Source organism: Mytilus trossulus, chromosome 1 (genome assembly GCF_036588685.1).
Source record: "Mytilus trossulus isolate FHL-02 chromosome 1, PNRI_Mtr1.1.1.hap1, whole genome shotgun sequence".
Lineage (NCBI taxonomy): Eukaryota > Metazoa > Mollusca > Bivalvia > Mytilida > Mytilidae > Mytilus > Mytilus trossulus.
In genome coordinates this window covers 26,431,503-26,438,201 of record NC_086373.1, presented here as the reverse complement: position 1 = coordinate 26,438,201, position 6,699 = coordinate 26,431,503, and the positions used below count along the sequence as shown (strand labels likewise).

Genomic DNA, 6,699 nt, shown 5'->3' with positions numbered 1-6,699 from the left:
TAATAAATCACTTTTCGTGAATAATGATTATTTCTTGTGCCAAAGAAATGACTTGACAAGAACGAAGTCTTATAAGGGAATGACCATTTGATATTCTTGGGAAAAGGGGGAGGGGTGAATAGTATTTTTTGCAGATAAACTATTTATGTCCATCTGATGCTATCAAAAAGTCAGTCAACAAATATACTTTTTTTCAAATTTTTACATCTTTTTTTCTGGGTTTTATTTAAAGTGTACCCTCAAAGTCATTTGCATTGTTTCAAAAATCACTGCATTTTCAAAGTTTATCCAATAGGACATTTGATTGGCAGTTTGTCACGTCTTGATGTAATGATATTGTAACAGCATCATCAGCGGCCTGTCGACTTTTTAAAAGCATAACACACTTGACTTAATATATTTCGATAAAAAGAAATGATAATGAATAGTTATTTCTTTGAACAACAAAATGTCAAATGGTTTAAGAAAAAAGTGCTCCATGGAATTTGTGCATTGTGGGAATAAAGATGTCGTAAGATATTTGGCAATTTATTTTCAAGTAGATAAAACTGCACCTTGTAATCATTTTTTATTCTTATCTTAAAATTAAGGAACTGGGTAAAAAAATATGTAGAAGAAAGGCTTATGTAAACTGATAAGTAAGGGGTAACAAATTTGCACTGCGAATTTTACTCAGAATGCGACAATAAATTTTATGAATTATTAATTTTTTTTTCAATGTAAACTCTAACCAATAATATACAATTCAAAATGATGTGTTTTGCAAATATTATTTTTGAAGCCGTGAACGACCTTTAAAAAAATTCTTACTCTGCCCGTCTACATTGCGTTTAATTGATAACTTCAACAACACTTATACCGGGCGTATGACATTTGCGCCGATTTTGAAATTTTTCATTCTTTCATTTGCGCCGATTTCATTTTTTCATTTGCGCCGATTTTATATTTGTTCCTAATTGGATTTACAGGTAAGTTACAGGTAAGTTCATACTTTAACATTGGCTGAGCAGGGAATATAATGACAAATCAAGTGACATTGCAATTGGTAAATGGCTATCCCAATGTTTCGGGTTACCATTCCTTTCCCTAAGTGAAAACGATGACTGCTTTATGTTTGACATTGTCTGACGCTCCGCTCCTTCTGATGACAAATCTCATACATTCTTAAACAACGTACAAGTACACATTCGGCATAACGGTCAACCAATTCGTGATGGCGTCCATAAAATTAACGAAGGGATGAATTCAACTTCACCATTTGGAACTCTTGGTTTAATAGCTTCCTTGTGAGAAAATGCGATCTCGAGAAATGCCCCCACCAGTACGTATACCAGACAAAGAAAATGGTCTTCGTTATCGACAATTACGCCAAATATAGAAGAGACGAAATCATAAGAAAAGAATATATTAGATGTGTAGCCTATACAAACTCGGAAAGAACAGATTTTTTTATTTAAATGTATTCCGTTTTTATGGATTTGAATGCTGTACATATATTTTTAATTCGTCATTTTAGTATAAACAAAGTGCTTTTATCTTAGATTTTTACTTCTTTATTTTAAGCAGGAGACAACAGTTATATATACATGTTATGATTGACAAAGAGTATCATAACACATGTACAACTGGCTAACGGAATAGGTCTTTAATGATAAATGAAAATAACATTATGGGATGGAAAGTTGTCTCATTGGCACTAATACCACATCTTCTTCTATCATTTCACCTGTAATTTACCTGTTATTTACCTGTAAAAAAATCGGCGCAAATGAAAATAAAAATCGGCGCAAATGAAAGAAAAAATCGGCGCAAATGAAATGCAGATCGGCGCAAATGCAAAACGCCGCTTATACCGTTATCTTGATGATATTTTATCGTTAAATAATCAAAGAATTTTCTAAATATACTGCCGAAATTTACACAAAGGAACTTTCTTTAAATAAATCAAATATTAACGGTAATAACTGTCCTTTCCTAGATTTAGATATTTCAGTTTTAATTGGAAAACTTCACACTAAAATTTACGACAAAAGGGACGATTTTTTTCGTTCCCTATTGTTAATTTTCCTTTTTTGGACGGTGATGTTCCTTTGGCACCATCTTACGGTGTTTATATATCACATCTCGTTCGCTATACCCGTGTCTGTTGTGACGTTTTGGATTTTAATAAACGTAATCTATTTATTACTGGTAAATTACTAAGTCAGGGAAATCGTTACCACAAACTACTTTAAACCTTTACTAAATTCTCCATAGATATAAAGATTTGGTATTGAAGTTTGATTGTACCTGTAGAAAACTTATTTCAAACGGGATAGCACAAGTCATCCTTGTCTTTACGGATATGTTGATTACCGTGCCCGGAAATGTATAAACAATCCTTTAAATAAACTTATTCTTAAAAAGGTTACCAATTCAACACTGTAATTATATCTTTGAATATTGTTTTTATTGGTATTAATATTGATTTTGATATCAGTAAATAAAAAGCAGACTTAATATTATTGTTATATACATATGCACATTCATGGCTCGACAATCTGTCGATACCTGTATTTTGGCATTGCACAAGGTCATGTCTTTCTCTGACTGTTTATGACGTTTTTACACTAAACCCAATGGATGTTGGATGTGTACTGATTGATAATTTAGTCTCAGATGCATGATTTGTTTTATTAGTTGTTATTGGCTTTGAACTAGCTGCAAGTAACTGCAAGTACTCTCAGATCTCTAATGTCTTTTTGTTGTTGGGATGTACAAGTAGCCGGCCATAGTTTGTTCTTATGTTATACTGAAACACCACTGTCTCAAGTTAGGGGAGGGTTGGGTGCCCGCTAACATGTTTAGCCCTGCCACATTCTGTATGAGCCTGTAATTCAGTGGTTGTCGTTTGTTGCTGTGTTACATATTTGTTTTTCGGTCATTATTTGTACATAAATTAGGTCGTTAGTTTTCTCGTTTGAATTGTTTTACATTTTTCATTTCGGTGCTTTCTATTGCTGACTATGCGGTATGGGCTTTGCTCATTGCTGAAGGCCGTACGGTGACCTATAGTTTTTAATTTCTGTGTCATTTGGTCTCTTGTGAAGAGTTGTCTCATTGGCAATCATACTACATCTTCTTTTTTATATTATAAATAAGAATGTGACACCTGAGTGTTTGCACGGACAATATAACATTATACATAGTGCAGAAAAATATATATCTAAAATTGAGAATGGAAATGGGGAATGTGTCAAAGAGACAACAACCCGACAAAAAAAAAAAAAAACAAAAAAAAAAAAAAAAAAAACAGCAGAAGGTCACCAACAGGTCTTCAATGTAGCGAGAAATTCCCGCACCCGGAGGCGTCCTTCAGCTGGCCCCTAAACAAATATATACTAGTTCAGTGATAATGAACGCCATACTAATTTCCAAATTGTACACAAGAAACTAAAATTAAAATAATACAAGACTAACAAAGGCCAGAGGCTCCTGACTTGGGACAGGCGCAAAAATGTGCGGGGTTAAACATGTTTGTGAGATCTCAACCCTCCCCCTATACCTCTAACCAATGTAGAAAAGTAAATGCATAACAATACGCACATTAAAATTCAGTTCAAGAGAAGTCCGAGTCTGATGTCAGAAGATGTAACCAAAGAAAATAAACAAAATGACAATAATACATAAATAACAACAAACTACTAGCAGTTAACTGACATGCCAGCTCCATTAATTACACAAATTTCATATAAAAAAAATATATTAATAAAAAATACCAAACTCCAAGGTAAATTTTAAAATGAAATCGTGAATGGGCTATATTTCAACTGAACGACTGAAAAACAGCTATTATATTCCTAACTTTGTACAGGCATTATCTGCAGAGAATGGTTGGATAAACCTCCCACTTGCATGACAGTGGTTAAAAGTTCCTTTAAATTGACAAAATTGTTTTAGCAACTCGAATATATATAATTGGTTAACGTGACAATAAGTGGGATCCATCAGCCAAAATTGTGAAAACATACATCATAAATATAAAACACAATTGGCTTACAAAATCTAAACAAACCAACAATAAAAGTGTGTGTAGTAGGGTGAAACACTATATATACACATTTTCCCGATTGACTAGAAATTAAGTAAAATCTAGATGCAAGGGTATACAAAATGAAAATAACACTATAAAACGTCATCCGAATCGCACCTCTTAACCCACCCTCATCGACAAGAAACGTTCAAAGCCAATAACCAGAAATTTAGATGCAAAAATAGCCAGCCACGTAGAGAGTCATACGACCTAAAGGACATTGACCAAAGTACAAGACAAATAAAGAGAAAGCTGCATGCAAAGAACATAAATTGTTATATATCGTTGATATACGAAAACAATAAAAATAATTATTCCAAAGCATCTGTCATCCTTCAATTCTCCATGTAAAAATCAAACATTTTGACAGACAGTACGAAATTGCTGGCATCGCAGATAAAATATGACAAATTAAAAAAAAAAACAGATTTGAATATCAGACGCGCAAATTTTATCATGTTATTTTTATCATCAAATTAAAGTCGTTGATATGTACATGTATTAAGTATTTCAATTTATGAAGGAATGATATCCAATCAGCCTGTCTTTGGAACATAGTTTGACGGGTAGTGTTGCTTTAGGATATACACCTCTGAGGAGCCAAAAATTTCTAGAATTAAACTTTTTTTCTTAACCTGATTTTTGGGTTTCTATGACTGTAAAAAAATTATTGGTGAAGAAAAAATCATATGGTGGTGCACTTTTTTTTTTACTACGGCCCTTTGAAAGTACCCAATTTTGATGATTTTCCCATTTTTCATCAATTTTTACCTGTTTTTGGACTATTTTCGTGAAAAAAAATCACAAATCCACAATTAAACTTTTTTTCATACTTTCAATAAAGATAATGTGGACCAATCTGAATAAGTTAAACTTAAAAAAACTATAGGTAGGTGTTAATATAAGAAAGTTTTATCATATTTTGATGCTTTTTTGTGTCAAATTTACCATGCTGTCAATTTTGTAAATTTGTGATTTTTCTCTGTTTAAAGAACAAAATGCATATTATTTCAACTTCTTGGTTATAAATGTTTGAAAAAATACATATCAAAGAAATTTGAAAAGAAAAAAGTGATATGGAATGTACATTATTTTGGTAAAATCATTTCTTGTACCCCTCACCCATTTTCTCAAAATTTTGGCTAAAAAGACTGACTGTCAATGCAGAGCGTTCGGCTGGTTGTGCAAGATGCACAATTAGCAACGTCCGGTCATTATAGAGGCGATAAAACATAGGTCTCGTGCGGAGAGAGTAACATGCTATTATAAACTCTCGCAAAATATCTATAAGGGTTTGAAAAGACAAAAGTGATATGGGATGTACATGTTTCTGGTAAAATCATTTCTTGTACCCCTCACCCAGTATGGTATTATATGTTAACGTTAGCGATTGGTTGATCGCACTGTTAAGTTTTTGTTAACGATATTATCAGAAATTTGTTAGACCGCACGGTCTCACGGTCTTACTTTGTTAGTTATATAAGAAGACTAAAAAACCTAATATATTTCTTATATTAAAAGATAAAAAGTATAGGATGGGGTGATAGAACAGTAGCAAGGGGAGAAAACTTTGTTTGACCAACGTTGCTGATGTTCTTAACCTTGCTATCAAAAATTAATGTTTCAGTAATAAAATCTACAAACTTTTTCACTTCTCTGAAGGTGTGGAAAATAAAAGGGTAAAAAAGAAAAAGGAAAGAAAAAAAATGTCTACAACACCCGGTATTCCCAGGCGGTCACCCATCCAAGTACTAACCAAGCTCGACGTTGCTTAACTGCGGTGATCGGACGAGAACCGGTGTTTTCAACGTGATATGGTCGTAGACACAGAAGTGTTAAAATTTTCTGTATATAAAGTTAGGAACTGCCGGAAGTCGACTATAAAGCATTTCTTTACCAAAATGTGTATCAAATTAAAAAAAAGTTTCCGATATATATAAAACAAGCAAAATGTTTCACTGAAATGAAGAAAAAAAGAAGAAAAAAGAAATACATATTATAAATCGCACAGCGGGATGGGTCCGCAGAAATTTGGTGTTCAACGAAATTCACGGGCAAATCATGCATACAAAACTTTTGGTTTTATCCTTATTAATTTCAAAAGCGGGGTATTTAATTTCGTCTGGAAAAAAACAGGGCAGTCTTATTTCATGATATAAAACGCAGCTAGCTGTGAATCAAATACAGAGACGTGCAAAAAACGGCAAACTCGGCAGGACAGTCTTGAAAAGAGACAAATTGAGGGAAGAGACAAAAATTCACTTACCCGACTTGCCGTGTGAAATCCAACGTATAGCCTCAGTTTCAGAAGCCGTCGCTATGACATTCGATTATAGAACAGTAGCAAGGGGAGAAAACTTTGTTTGACCAACGTTGCTGATGTTCTTAACCTTGCTATCAAAAATTAATGTTTCAGTAATAAAATCTACAAACTTTTTCACTTCTCTGAAGGTGTGGAAAATTAAAGGGTAAAAAAGAAAAAGAAAAGAAAAAAAAATGTCTACAACACCCGGTATTCCCAGGCGGTCACCCATCCAAGTACTAACCGGGCTCGACGTTGCTTAACTTCGGTGATCGGACGAGAACCGGTGTTTTCAACGTGATATGGTCGTAGACACAGAAGTGTT

At 33.4% G+C, this 6,699-nt stretch overlaps 2 non-coding genes across 2 annotated transcripts; both read right to left on the bottom strand.

The window, feature by feature from the left end:
• Positions 1-5,779: 5,779 nt before the first annotated feature.
• LOC134702601 (5S ribosomal RNA) lies at positions 5,780-5,898 on the bottom strand. The gene has a single exon (XR_010104445.1). It is a non-coding gene; the product is annotated as a 5S ribosomal RNA (ribosomal RNA).
• Positions 5,899-6,569: 671 nt separating this feature from the next.
• Positions 6,570-6,688, bottom strand: LOC134702481 (5S ribosomal RNA). Its single transcript, XR_010104427.1, has one exon. It is a non-coding gene; the product is annotated as a 5S ribosomal RNA (ribosomal RNA).
• Positions 6,689-6,699: the final 11 nt, after the last annotated feature.